A 14,966-nucleotide genomic window follows, 5' to 3' on the forward strand; every position below is an offset into this window, starting at 1 on the left:
CAACCGTTTCCAGACAAGAAGGCCAATGGCTGCTGCTCTTCTCCCCGGGCAGAGTGTTGAACCTTCCACAGATATGCTCCTGGGGTGCGCAGTGAAAAACGTGTCCCTTTCCTTAAGGCTCTTTCCATAGGCGCAAGCGCGCTTCTCTCACAGGCAGAAGGGATGCCCAGGCAAAGAGGATTTCTCTCCATGCGGGTTTAGTACACTGTGCTGAAGAGACCAGCTCAGGCAACAGGAGAATCCCTCAGACCCGACTCTGATTTCCCAAAGAATGCTGCGCTTTCCCAGAGGGGATGCCAGGGCAAAGAGGCTTTCGCTCTATGCGGTATTCTCCCATAGTGCTGCGAATACTAGGCTAAGGCAAGCAGCAACAGCAGCCCACAGAACCGACTCTGATTTCCCAGCGACTGCTATGCTTTCGCAGAGCTTTACAGCTTGGCAGGAACCGCACTTCGCTGCTGCTTCCTCAGAAAGGCTTTGGGTGTTTAGTCTGTCCCGACAGGGAAGAAGAGCCGCGAGAGAGCTGGTGCCTCTTGGGACTTGCTTTCTCGGGCTCCTCGTTCACACCCGGGGTTACCTTGCTATGCCGAACTAAGCAGACACAGTCCCAACCCAGCAGCAGCGTCCGTTCTTAACATGGCACTCAATGCCTATTACAATCTCGTGGGAAGGTAAGGCTTTGCCTTTGGCTCTGGCGCTCCGGCAGGCTCAAGGTCTAGGCCAGTGCCTACACCACAGGAGAGAGCTGGCGACAGGATCACTGCACATGGCCCGTGCACTGGGATGGGAACTGTGGGGGACTGTCCACACTCTTTCCCCAGCACACCCCCTGCCACCCACATCGCTGCCACATCTTGGTGGAAGATGGCATCTGAATGCCAGTTCCATTTGTGTTGTTTCCGCGAGTTGCAGCTATGTCGCCTGGTGGGAAGCCCAAGTCTGTTCTTGGGACAGATGGCCAAGGAGATGCTGCACCTTTTTGACCAGAGGCAAAGGACTGGCCTGCCTTCTGCCCAGACACCTTCCTCAGCGTGGAGTACGCGCCTCTGCCCTAGTCATGCCCTCATGTCTCCTTAGCAGCCTGGCTTCCATCTCTCTGCACAGGTAGCGGGTGACACTTGTCTTGCCACCGGCCTGTGGTTCGTGCCATGGCAGGCTATCCTGCATCCCGAGTGTTTCCAGACCCCAAGGCCAACGGCTCCTTTTCTTCTCCAGGGGCGGCAGTTGCGCTTTCCCCTCACTTGGTTTCTCTCTCAGGCAGAGGGGATGCTAGGACAAAGCGTATTTCGCTCCATGCGGGTATCGTCCACCAAGCTGTGGAGACTAGCTCAGGCAAGCAGAAGCAGCATCCCCTAAAAAAACTCTGATTTCCCAAGGAAAGCTGCGCTTTCCCAGGCGAGATGCCCAGGCAAAGAGGCTTTTGCTGAATGCGGGTTTCTCCCACCGCGAGGCTGGGATCAGGCAAGCAGCCCCAGCCCGCAGAACATTTCTTAGCGAATGCTGTGCTTTCGCAAAGGCTTTGGCTTGGAGCGAACAGCACTTCACTGCTGCTTCCTCAGCAAGGCTTCAGTCGCGTTAGGGAAGCAGAGCTGCGGGAGAGCTGGTGCCTCTTGGACCTTGCTTTCCCAGGCTCCAGTTCGTGTCCTGGGTTCACCCTGCCAAGCCGAACTAAGCAGACACAGCTACAACCCTCCAGTAGCGTGCATAGCCTAGGTTGGCACTCAATACACACTACCATCTTCCAGTGTAGGCATCCCTTGGCCTTTTACTCTGGCATTTAAGCGGACTGCAAACTAGACCAGTGCTTTCCCCACAGGAAAGGAGAGCTGACAGGAACCCTGCACATGGCCCGTGCACTGAATAGGGAGCTTTGGGGGACTGTCCCCACTCCTTCCCCTTAAACCCCGTGAATCCTCCAAGCTTCCACATCCTGGAGGAAGTCGGCGTCTGACTCGCTGTTAGTTCAGGGAGCTGTTTCTACGAGTACACCGTAGGCCCCTGGTGACTAGAGCATGTCTGCCCCAGGGACAGGTGGCCAAGGAGCTGCTATCTCCTTGGCCCACAGACTCAGGACAGGCATGCTTTCTACCCAGACTCCTTCCTAAGAGTGGAGCCTGCACCCTGCCATACACATCCCCTCCTGTCTCCTTAGCAACCAGGCTTCTGACTGTCTGAACTGGGAGCGGGTGACACTTGTATTACCACTGAACGCTGTGCCTGCCAGGGTCGTCCCTCCTGCTCTGCAACCGTTTCCAGACAAGAAGGCCAATGGCTGCTGCTCTTCTCCCCGGGCAGAGTGTTGAACCTTCCACAGATATGCTCCTGGGGTGCGCAGTGAAAAACGTGTCCCTTTCCTTAAGGCTCTTTCCATAGGCGCAAGCGCGCTTCTCTCACAGGCAGAAGGGATGCCCAGGCAAAGAGGATTTCTCTCCATGCGGGTTTAGTACACTGTGCTGAAGAGACCAGCTCAGGCAACAGGAGAATCCCTCAGACCCGACTCTGATTTCCCAAAGAATGCTGCGCTTTCCCAGAGGGGATGCCAGGGCAAAGAGGCTTTCGCTCTATGCGGTATTCTCCCATAGTGCTGCGAATACTAGGCTAAGGCAAGCAGCAACAGCAGCCCACAGAACCGACTCTGATTTCCCAGCGACTGCTATGCTTTCGCAGAGCTTTACAGCTTGGCAGGAACCGCACTTCGCTGCTGCTTCCTCAGAAAGGCTTTGGGTGTTTAGTCTGTCCCGGCAGGGAAGAAGAGCCGCGGGAGAGCTGGTGCCTCTTGGGACTTGCTTTCTCGGGCTCCTCGTTCACGCCCGGGGTTACCTTGCTATGCCGAACTAGGCAGACACAGTCCCAACCCAGCAGCAGCGTCCGTTCTTAACATGGCACTGAATGCCTATTACAATCTCGTGGGGAAGGTAAGGCTTTGCCTTTGGCTCTGGCGCTCCGGGAGGCTCAAGGTCTAGGCCATTGCCTACACCACAGGAGAGAGCTGGCGACAGGATCACTGCACATGGCCCGTGCACTGGGATGGGGAACTGTGGGGGACTGTCCACACTCTTTCCCCAGCACACCCACTGCCACCCACATCGCTGCCACATCTTGGTGGAAGATGGCATCTGAATGCCAGTTCCATTTGTGTTGTTTCCGCGAGTTGCAGCTATGTCGCCTGGTGGGAAGCCCAAGTCTGTTCTTGGGACAGATGGCCAAGGAGATGCTGCCCCCTTTTGACCAGAGGCAAAGGACTGGCCTGCCTTCTGCCCAGACTCCTTCCTCAGCGTGGAGTACGCGCCTCTGCCCTAGTCATGCCCTCATGTCTCCCTAGCAGCCTGGCTTCCATCTCTCTGCACAGGTAGCGGGTGACACTTGTCTTGCCACCGGCCTGTGGTTCGTGCCATGGCAGGCTATCCTGCATCCCGAGTGTTTCCAGACCCCAAGGCCAACGGCTCCTTCTCTTCTCCAGGGGCGGCAGCTGCGCTTTCCCCACACTTGGTTTCTCTCTCAGGCAGAGGGGATGCTAGGACAAAGCGTATTTCGCTCCATGCGGGTATCGTCCACCAAGCTGTGGAGACTAGCTCAGGCAAGCAGCAGCAGCATCCCCTAACAAAACTCTGATTTCCCAAGGAAAGCTGCGCTTTCCCAGGCGAGATGCCCAGGCAAAGAGGCTTTTGCTGAATGCGGGTTTCTCCCACCGCGAGACTGGGATCAGGCAAGCAGCCCCAGCCCGCAGAACATTTCTTAGCGAATGCTGTGCTTTCCCAAAGGCTTTGGCTTGGAGCGAACAGCACTTCACTGCTGCTTCCTCAGCAAGGCTTCAGTCGCGTCAGGGAAGCAGAGCTGCGGGAGAGCTGGTGCCTCTTGGACCTTGCTTTCCCAGGCTCCAGTTCGTGTTCTGGGTTCACCCTGCCAAGCCGAACTAAGCAGACACAGCTACAACCCTCCAGTAGCGTGCATAGCCTAGGTTGGCACTCAATACACACTACCATCTTCCAGTGTAGGCATCCCTTGGCCTTTTACTCTGGCACTTAAGCGGACTGCAAACTAGACCAGTGCTTTCCCCACAGGAAAGGAGAGCTGACAGGAACCCTGCACATGGCCCGTGCACTGAATAGGGAGCTTTGGGGGACTGTCCCCACTCCTTCCCCTTAAACCCCGTGAATCCTCCAAGCTTCCACATCCTGGAGGAAGTCGGCGTCTGACTCGCTGTTAGTTCAGGGAGCTGTTTCTGCGAGTACACCGTAGGCCCCTGGTGACTAGAGCATGTCTGCCCCAGGGACAGGTGGCCAAGGAGCTGCTATCTCCTTGGCCCACAGACTCAGGACAGGCATGCTTTCTACCCAGACTCCTTCCTAAGAGTGGAGCCTGCACCCTGCCATACACATCCCCTCCTGTCTCCTTAGCAACCAGGCTTCTGACTGTCTGAACTGGGAGCGGGTGACACTTGTATTACCACTGAACGCTGTGCCTGCCAGGGTCGTCCCTCCTGCTTTGCAACCGTTTCCAGACAAGAAGGCCAATGGCTGCTGCTCTTCTCCCCGGGCAGAGTGTTGAACCTTCCACAGATATGCTCCTGGGGTGCGCAGTGAAAAACGTGTCCCTTTCCTTAAGGCTCTTTCCATAGGCGCAAGCGCGCTTCTCTCACAGGCAGAAGGGATGCCCAGGCAAAGAGGATTTCTCTCCATGCGGGTTTAGTACACTGTGCTGAAGAGACCAGCTCAGGCAACAGGAGAATCCCTCAGACCCGACTCTGATTTCCCAAAGAATGCTGCGCTTTCCCAGAGGGGATGCCAGGGCAAAGAGGCTTTCGCTCTATGCGGTATTCTCCCATAGTGCTGCGAATACTAGGCTAAGGCAAGCAGCAACAGCAGCCCACAGAACCGACTCTGATTTCCCAGCGACTGCTATGCTTTCGCAGAGCTTTACAGCTTGGCAGGAACCGCACTTCGCTGCTGCTTCCTCAGAAAGGCTTTGGGTGTTTAGTCTGTCCCGACAGGGAAGAAGAGCCGCGAGAGAGCTGGTGCCTCTTGGGACTTGCTTTCTCGGGCTCCTCGTTCACACCCGGGGTTACCTTGCTATGCCGAACTAAGCAGACACAGTCCCAACCCAGCAGCAGCGTCCGTTCTTAACATGGCACTCAATGCCTATTACAATCTCGTGGGGAAGGTAAGGCTTTGCCTTTGGCTCTGGCGCTCCGGCAGGCTCAAGGTCTAGGCCAGTGCCTACACCACAGGAGAGAGCTGGCGACAAGATCACTGCACATGGCCCGTGCACTGGGATGGGGAACTGTGGGGGACTGTCCACACTCTTTCCCCAGCACACCCCCTGCCACCCACATCGCTGCCACATCTTGGTGGAAGATGGCATCTGAATGCCAGTTCCATTTGTGTTGTTTCCGCGAGTTGCAGCTATGTCGCCTGGTGGGAAGCCCAAGTCTGTTCTTGGGACAGATGGCCAAGGAGATGCTGCCCCTTTTTGACCAGAGGCAAAGGACTGGCCTGCCTTCTGCCCAGACTCCTTCCTCAGCGTGGAGTACGCGCCTCTGCCCTAGTCATGCCCTCATGTCTCCTTAGCAGCCTGGCTTCCATCTCTCTGCACAGGTAGCGGGTGACACTTGTCTTGCCACCGGCCTGTGGTTCGTGCCATGGCAGGCTATCCTGCATCCCGAGTGTTTCCAGACCCCAAGGCCAACGGCTCCTTTTCTTCTCCAGGGGCGGCAGTTGCGCTTTCCCCTCACTTGGTTTCTCTCTCAGGCAGAGGGGATGCTAGGACAAAGCGTATTTCGCTCCATGCGGGTATCGTCCACCAAGCTGTGGAGACTAGCTCAGGCAAGCAGAAGCAGCATCCCCTAAAAAAACTCTGATTTCCCAAGGAAAGCTGCGCTTTCCCAGGCGAGATGCCCAGGCAAAGAGGCTTTTGCTGAATGCGGGTTTCTCCCACCGCGAGGCTGGGATCAGGCAAGCAGCCCCAGCCCGCAGAACATTTCTTAGCGAATGCTGTGCTTTCGCAAAGGCTTTGGCTTGGAGCGAACAGCACTTCACTGCTGCTTCCTCAGCAAGGCTTCAGTCGCGTTAGGGAAGCAGAGCTGCGGGAGAGCTGGTGCCTCTTGGACCTTGCTTTCCCAGGCTCCAGTTCGTGTCCTGGGTTCACCCTGCCAAGCCGAACTAAGCAGACACAGCTACAACCCTCCAGTAGCGTGCATAGCCTAGGTTGGCACTCAATACACACTACCATCTTCCAGTGTAGGCATCCCTTGGCCTTTTACTCTGGCATTTAAGCGGACTGCAAACTAGACCAGTGCTTTCCCCACAGGAAAGGAGAGCTGACAGGAACCCTGCACATGGCCCGTGCACTGAATAGGGAGCTTTGGGGGACTGTCCCCACTCCTTCCCCTTAAACCCCGTGAATCCTCCAAGCTTCCTCATCCTGGAGGAAGTCGGCGTCTGACTCGCTGTTAGTTCAGGGAGCTGTTTCTACGAGTACACCGTAGGCCCCTGGTGACTAGAGCATGTCTGCCCCAGGGACAGGTGGCCAAGGAGCTGCTATCTCCTTGGCCCACAGACTCAGGACAGGCATGCTTTCTACCCAGACTCCTTCCTAAGAGTGGAGCCTGCACCCTGCCATACACATCCCCTCCTGTCTCCTTAGCAACCAGGCTTCTGACTGTCTGAACTGGGAGCGGGTGACACTTGTATTACCACTGAACGCTGTGCCTGCCAGGGTCGTCCCTCCTGCTCTGCAACCGTTTCCAGACAAGAAGGCCAATGGCTGCTGCTCTTCTCCCCGGGCAGAGTGTTGAACCTTCCACAGATATGCTCCTGGGGTGCGCAGTGAAAAACGTGTCCCTTTCCTTAAGGCTCTTTCCATAGGCGCAAGCGCGCTTCTCTCACAGGCAGAAGGGATGCCCAGGCAAAGAGGATTTCTCTCCATGCGGGTTTAGTACACTGTGCTGAAGAGACCAGCTCAGGCAACAGGAGAATCCCTCAGACCCGACTCTGATTTCCCAAAGAATGCTGCGCTTTCCCAGAGGGGATGCCAGGGCAAAGAGGCTTTCGCTCTATGCGGTATTCTCCCATAGTGCTGCGAATACTAGGCTAAGGCAAGCAGCAACAGCAGCCCACAGAACCGACTCTGATTTCCCAGCGACTGCTATGCTTTCGCAGAGCTTTACAGCTTGGCAGGAACCGCACTTCGCTGCTGCTTCCTCAGAAAGGCTTTGGGTGTTTAGTCTGTCCCGGCAGGGAAGAAGAGCCGCGGGAGAGCTGGTGCCTCTTGGGACTTGCTTTCTCGGGCTCCTCGTTCACGCCCGGGGTTACCTTGCTATGCCGAACTAGGCAGACACAGTCCCAACCCAGCAGCAGCGTCCGTTCTTAACATGGCACTGAATGCCTATTACAATCTCGTGGGGAAGGTAAGGCTTTGCCTTTGGCTCTGGCGCTCCGGGAGGCTCAAGGTCTAGGCCATTGCCTACACCACAGGAGAGAGCTGGCGACAGGATCACTGCACATGGCCCGTGCACTGGGATGGGGAACTGTGGGGGACTGTCCACACTCTTTCCCCAGCACACCCACTGCCACCCACATCGCTGCCACATCTTGGTGGAAGATGGCATCTGAATGCCAGTTCCATTTGTGTTGTTTCCGCGAGTTGCAGCTATGTCGCCTGGTGGGAAGCCCAAGTCTGTTCTTGGGACAGATGGCCAAGGAGATGCTGCCCCCTTTTGACCAGAGGCAAAGGACTGGCCTGCCTTCTGCCCAGACTCCTTCCTCAGCGTGGAGTACGCGCCTCTGCGCCCTAGTCATGCCCTCATGTCTCCCTAGCAGCCTGGCTTCCATCTCTCTGCACAGGTAGCGGGTGACACTTGTCTTGCCACCGGCCTGTGGTTCGTGCCATGGCAGGCTATCCTGCATCCCGAGGGTTTCCAGACCCCAAGGCCAACGGCTCCTTCTCTTCTCAGGGGCGGCAGCTGCGCTTTCCCCACACTTGGTTTCTCTCTCAGGCAGAGGGGATGCTAGGACAAAGCGTATTTCGCTCCATGCGGGTATCGTCCACCAAGCTGTGGAGACTAGCTCAGGCAAGCAGCAGCAGCATCCCCTAACAAAACTCTGATTTCCCAAGGAAAGCTGCGCTTTCCCAGGCGAGATGCCCAGGCAAAGAGGCTTTTGCTGAATGCGGGTTTCTCCCACCGCGAGACTGGGATCAGGCAAGCAGCCCAGCCCGCAGAACATTTCTTAGCGAATGCTGTGCTTTCCCAAAGGCTTTGGCTTGGAGCGAACAGCACTTCACTGCTGCTTCCTCAGCAAGGCTTCAGTCGCGTCAGGGAAGCAGAGCTGCGGGAGAGCTGGTGCCTCTTGGACCTTGCTTTCCCAGGCTCCAGTTCGTGTTCTGGGTTCACCCTGCCAAGCCGAACTAAGCAGACACAGCTACAACCCTCCAGTAGCGTGCATAGCCTAGGTTGGCACTCAATACACACTACCATCTTCCAGTGTAGGCATCCCTTGGCCTTTTACTCTGGCACTTAAGCGGACTGCAAACTAGACCAGTGCTTTCCCCACAGGAAAGGAGAGCTGACAGGAACCCTGCACATGGCCCGTGCACTGAATAGGGAGCTTTGGGGGACTGTCCCCACTCCTTCCCCTTAAACCCCGTGAATCCTCCAAGCTTCCACATCCTGGAGGAAGTCGGCGTCTGACTCGCTGTTAGTTCAGGGAGCTGTTTCTGCGAGTACACCGTAGGCCCCTGGTGACTAGAGCATGTCTGCCCCAGGGACAGGTGGCCAAGGAGCTGCTATCTCCTTGGCCCACAGACTCAGGACAGGCATGCTTTCTACCCAGACTCCTTCCTAAGAGTGGAGCCTGCACCCTGCCATACACATCCCCTCCTGTCTCCTTAGCAACCAGGCTTCTGACTGTCTGAACTGGGAGCGGGTGACACTTGTATTACCACTGAACGCTGTGCCTGCCAGGGTCGTCCCTCCTGCTTTGCAACCGTTTCCAGACAAGAAGGCCAATGGCTGCTGCTCTTCTCCCCGGGCAGAGTGTTGAACCTTCCACAGATATGCTCCTGGGGTGCGCAGTGAAAAACGTGTCCCTTTCCTTAAGGCTCTTTCCATAGGCGCAAGCGCGCTTCTCTCACAGGCAGAAGGGATGCCCAGGCAAAGAGGATTTCTCTCCATGCGGGTTTAGTACACTGTGCTGAAGAGACCAGCTCAGGCAACAGGAGAATCCCTCAGACCCGACTCTGATTTCCCAAAGAATGCTGCGCTTTCCCAGAGGGGATGCCAGGGCAAAGAGGCTTTCGCTCTATGCGGTATTCTCCCATAGTGCTGCGAATACTAGGCTAAGGCAAGCAGCAACAGCAGCCCACAGAACCGACTCTGATTTCCCAGCGACTGCTATGCTTTCGCAGAGCTTTACAGCTTGGCAGGAACCGCACTTCGCTGCTGCTTCCTCAGAAAGGCTTTGGGTGTTTAGTCTGTCCCGGCAGGGAAGAAGAGCCGCGGGAGAGCTGGTGCCTCTTGGGACTTGCTTTCTCGGGCTCCTCGTTCACGCCCGGGGTTACCTTGCTATGCCGAACTAGGCAGACACAGTCCCAACCCAGCAGCAGCGTCCGTTCTTAACATGGCACTCAATGCCTATTACAATCTCGTGGGGAAGGTAAGGCTTTGCCTTTGGCTCTGGCGCTCCGGGAGGCTCAAGGTCTAGGCCATTGCCTACACCACAGGAGAGAGCTGGCGACAGGATCACTGCACATGGCCCGTGCACTGGGATGGGGAACTGTGGGGGACTGTCCACACTCTTTCCCCAGCACACCCACTGCCACCCACATCGCTGCCACATCTTGGTGGAAGATGGCATCTGAATGCCAGTTCCATTTGTGTTGTTTCCGCGAGTTGCAGCTATGTCGCCTGGTGGGAAGCCCAAGTCTGTTCTTGGGACAGATGGCCAAGGAGATGCTGCCCCCTTTTGACCAGAGGCAAAGGACTGGCCTGCCTTCTGCCCAGACTCCTTCCTCAGCGTGGAGTACGCGCCTCTGCCCTAGTCATGCCCTCATGTCTCCCTAGCAGCCTGGCTTCCATCTCTCTGCACAGGTAGCGGGTGACACTTGTCTTGCCACCGGCCTGTGGTTCGTGCCATGGCAGGCTATCCTGCATCCCGAGTGTTTCCAGACCCCAAGGCCAACGGCTCCTTCTCTTCTCCAGGGGCGGCAGCTGCGCTTTCCCCACACTTGGTTTCTCTCTCAGGCAGAGGGGATGCTAGGACAAAGCGTATTTCGCTCCATGCGGGTATCGTCCACCAAGCTGTGGAGACTAGCTCAGGCAAGCAGCAGCAGCATCCCCTAACAAAACTCTGATTTCCCAAGGAAAGCTGCGCTTTCCCAGGCGAGATGCCCAGGCAAAGAGGCTTTTGCTGAATGCGGGTTTCTCCCACCGCGAGACTGGGATCAGGCAAGCAGCCCCAGCCCGCAGAACATTTCTTAGCGAATGCTGTGCTTTCCCAAAGGCTTTGGCTTGGAGCGAACAGCACTTCACTGCTGCTTCCTCAGCAAGGCTTCAGTCGCGTCAGGGAAGCAGAGCTGCGGGAGAGCTGGTGCCTCTTGGACCTTGCTTTCCCAGGCTCCAGTTCGTGTTCTGGGTTCACCCTGCCAAGCCGAACTAAGCAGACACAGCTACAACCCTCCAGTAGCGTGCATAGCCTAGGTTGGCACTCAATACACACTACCATCTTCCAGTGTAGGCATCCCTTGGCCTTTTACTCTGGCACTTAAGCGGACTGCAAACTAGACCAGTGCTTTCCCCACAGGAAAGGAGAGCTGACAGGAACCCTGCACATGGCCCGTGCACTGAATAGGGAGCTTTGGGGGACTGTCCCCACTCCTTCCCCTTAAACCCCGTGAATCCTCCAAGCTTCCACATCCTGGAGGAAGTCGGCGTCTGACTCGCTGTTAGTTCAGGGAGCTGTTTCTGCGAGTACACCGTAGGCCCCTGGTGACTAGAGCATGTCTGCCCCAGGGACAGGTGGCCAAGGAGCTGCTATCTCCTTGGCCCACAGACTCAGGACAGGCATGCTTTCTACCCAGACTCCTTCCTAAGAGTGGAGCCTGCACCCTGCCATACACATCCCCTCCTGTCTCCTTAGCAACCAGGCTTCTGACTGTCTGAACTGGGAGCGGGTGACACTTGTATTACCACTGAACGCTGTGCCTGCCAGGGTCGTCCCTCCTGCTTTGCAACCGTTTCCAGACAAGAAGGCCAATGGCTGCTGCTCTTCTCCCCGGGCAGAGTGTTGAACCTTCCACAGATATGCTCCTGGGGTGCGCAGTGAAAAACGTGTCCCTTTCCTTAAGGCTCTTTCCATAGGCGCAAGCGCGCTTCTCTCACAGGCAGAAGGGATGCCCAGGCAAAGAGGATTTCTCTCCATGCGGGTTTAGTACACTGTGCTGAAGAGACCAGCTCAGGCAACAGGAGAATCCCTCAGACCCGACTCTGATTTCCCAAAGAATGCTGCGCTTTCCCAGAGGGGATGCCAGGGCAAAGAGGCTTTCGCTCTATGCGGTATTCTCCCATAGTGCTGCGAATACTAGGCTAAGGCAAGCAGCAACAGCAGCCCACAGAACCGACTCTGATTTCCCAGCGACTGCTATGCTTTCGCAGAGCTTTACAGCTTGGCAGGAACCGCACTTCGCTGCTGCTTCCTCAGAAAGGCTTTGGGTGTTTAGTCTGTCCCGACAGGGAAGAAGAGCCGCGAGAGAGCTGGTGCCTCTTGGGACTTGCTTTCTCGGGCTCCTCGTTCACACCCGGGGTTACCTTGCTATGCCGAACTAAGCAGACACAGTCCCAACCCAGCAGCAGCGTCCGTTCTTAACATGGCACTCAATGCCTATTACAATCTCGTGGGGAAGGTAAGGCTTTGCCTTTGGCTCTGGCGCTCCGGCAGGCTCAAGGTCTAGGCCAGTGCCTACACCACAGGAGAGAGCTGGCGACAGGATCACTGCACATGGCCCGTGCACTGGGATGGGGAACTGTGGGGGACTGTCCACACTCTTTCCCCAGCACACCCCCTGCCACCCACATCGCTGCCACATCTTGGTGGAAGATGGCATCTGAATGCCAGTTCCATTTGTGTTGTTTCCGCGAGTTGCAGCTATGTCGCCTGGTGGGAAGCCCAAGTCTGTTCTTGGGACAGATGGCCAAGGAGATGCTGCACCTTTTTGACCAGAGGCAAAGGACTGGCCTGCCTTCTGCCCAGACACCTTCCTCAGCGTGGAGTACGCGCCTCTGCCCTAGTCATGCCCTCATGTCTCCTTAGCAGCCTGGCTTCCATCTCTCTGCACAGGTAGCGGGTGACACTTGTCTTGCCACCGGCCTGTGGTTCGTGCCATGGCAGGCTATCCTGCATCCCGAGTGTTTCCAGACCCCAAGGCCAACGGCTCCTTTTCTTCTCCAGGGGCGGCAGTTGCGCTTTCCCCTCACTTGGTTTCTCTCTCAGGCAGAGGGGATGCTAGGACAAAGCGTATTTCGCTCCATGCGGGTATCGTCCACCAAGCTGTGGAGACTAGCTCAGGCAAGCAGAAGCAGCATCCCCTAAAAAAACTCTGATTTCCCAAGGAAAGCTGCGCTTTCCCAGGCGAGATGCCCAGGCAAAGAGGCTTTTGCTGAATGCGGGTTTCTCCCACCGCGAGGCTGGGATCAGGCAAGCAGCCCCAGCCCGCAGAACATTTCTTAGCGAATGCTGTGCTTTCGCAAAGGCTTTGGCTTGGAGCGAACAGCACTTCACTGCTGCTTCCTCAGCAAGGCTTCAGTCGCGTTAGGGAAGCAGAGCTGCGGGAGAGCTGGTGCCTCTTGGACCTTGCTTTCCCAGGCTCCAGTTCGTGTCCTGGGTTCACCCTGCCAAGCCGAACTAAGCAGACACAGCTACAACCCTCCAGTAGCGTGCATAGCCTAGGTTGGCACTCAATACACACTACCATCTTCCAGTGTAGGCATCCCTTGGCCTTTTACTCTGGCATTTAAGCGGACTGCAAACTAGACCAGTGCTTTCCCCACAGGAAAGGAGAGCTGACAGGAACCCTGCACATGGCCCGTGCACTGAATAGGGAGCTTTGGGGGACTGTCCCCACTCCTTCCCCTTAAACCCCGTGAATCCTCCAAGCTTCCACATCCTGGAGGAAGTCGGCGTCTGACTCGCTGTTAGTTCAGGGAGCTGTTTCTACGAGTACACCGTAGGCCCCTGGTGACTAGAGCATGTCTGCCCCAGGGACAGGTGGCCAAGGAGCTGCTATCTCCTTGGCCCACAGACTCAGGACAGGCATGCTTTCTACCCAGACTCCTTCCTAAGAGTGGAGCCTGCACCCTGCCATACACATCCCCTCCTGTCTCCTTAGCAACCAGGCTTCTGACTGTCTGAACTGGGAGCGGGTGACACTTGTATTACCACTGAACGCTGTGCCTGCCAGGGTCGTCCCTCCTGCTCTGCAACCGTTTCCAGACAAGAAGGCCAATGGCTGCTGCTCTTCTCCCCGGGCAGAGTGTTGAACCTTCCACAGATATGCTCCTGGGGTGCGCAGTGAAAAACGTGTCCCTTTCCTTAAGGCTCTTTCCATAGGCGCAAGCGCGCTTCTCTCACAGGCAGAAGGGATGCCCAGGCAAAGAGGATTTCTCTCCATGCGGGTTTAGTACACTGTGCTGAAGAGACCAGCTCAGGCAACAGGAGAATCCCTCAGACCCGACTCTGATTTCCCAAAGAATGCTGCGCTTTCCCAGAGGGGATGCCAGGGCAAAGAGGCTTTCGCTCTATGCGGTATTCTCCCATAGTGCTGCGAATACTAGGCTAAGGCAAGCAGCAACAGCAGCCCACAGAACCGACTCTGATTTCCCAGCGACTGCTATGCTTTCGCAGAGCTTTACAGCTTGGCAGGAACCGCACTTCGCTGCTGCTTCCTCAGAAAGGCTTTGGGTGTTTAGTCTGTCCCGGCAGGGAAGAAGAGCCGCGGGAGAGCTGGTGCCTCTTGGGACTTGCTTTCTCGGGCTCCTCGTTCACGCCCGGGGTTACCTTGCTATGCCGAACTAGGCAGACACAGTCCCAACCCAGCAGCAGCGTCCGTTCTTAACATGGCACTGAATGCCTATTACAATCTCGTGGGGAAGGTAAGGCTTTGCCTTTGGCTCTGGCGCTCCGGGAGGCTCAAGGTCTAGGCCATTGCCTACACCACAGGAGAGAGCTGGCGACAGGATCACTGCACATGGCCCGTGCACTGGGATGGGGAACTGTGGGGGACTGTCCACACTCTTTCCCCAGCACACCCACTGCCACCCACATCGCTGCCACATCTTGGTGGAAGATGGCATCTGAATGCCAGTTCCATTTGTGTTGTTTCCGCGAGTTGCAGCTATGTCGCCTGGTGGGAAGCCCAAGTCTGTTCTTGGGACAGATGGCCAAGGAGATGCTGCCCCCTTTTGACCAGAGGCAAAGGACTGGCCTGCCTTCTGCCCAGACTCCTTCCTCAGCGTGGAGTACGCGCCTCTGCCCTAGTCATGCCCTCATGTCTCCCTAGCAGCCTGGCTTCCATCTCTCTGCACAGGTAGCGGGTGACACTTGTCTTGCCACCGGCCTGTGGTTCGTGCCATGGCAGGCTATCCTGCATCCCGAGTGTTTCCAGACCCCAAGGCCAACGGCTCCTTCTCTTCTCCAGGGGCGGCAGCTGCGCTTTCCCCACACTTGGTTTCTCTCTCAGGCAGAGGGGATGCTAGGACAAAGCGTATTTCGCTCCATGCGGGTATCGTCCACCAAGCTGTGGAGACTAGCTCAGGCAAGCAGCAGCAGCATCCCCTAACAAAACTCTGATTTCCCAAGGAAAGCTGCGCTTTCCCAGGCGAGATGCCCAGGCAAAGAGGCTTTTGCTGAATGCGGGTTTCTCCCACCGCGAGACTGGGATCAGGCAAGCAGCCCCAGCCCGCAGAACATTTCTTAGCG

The sequence above is a fragment of the Mustela nivalis genome (assembly GCF_964662115.1).
Source record: "Mustela nivalis genome assembly, chromosome: Y".
Lineage (NCBI taxonomy): Eukaryota > Metazoa > Chordata > Mammalia > Carnivora > Mustelidae > Mustela > Mustela nivalis.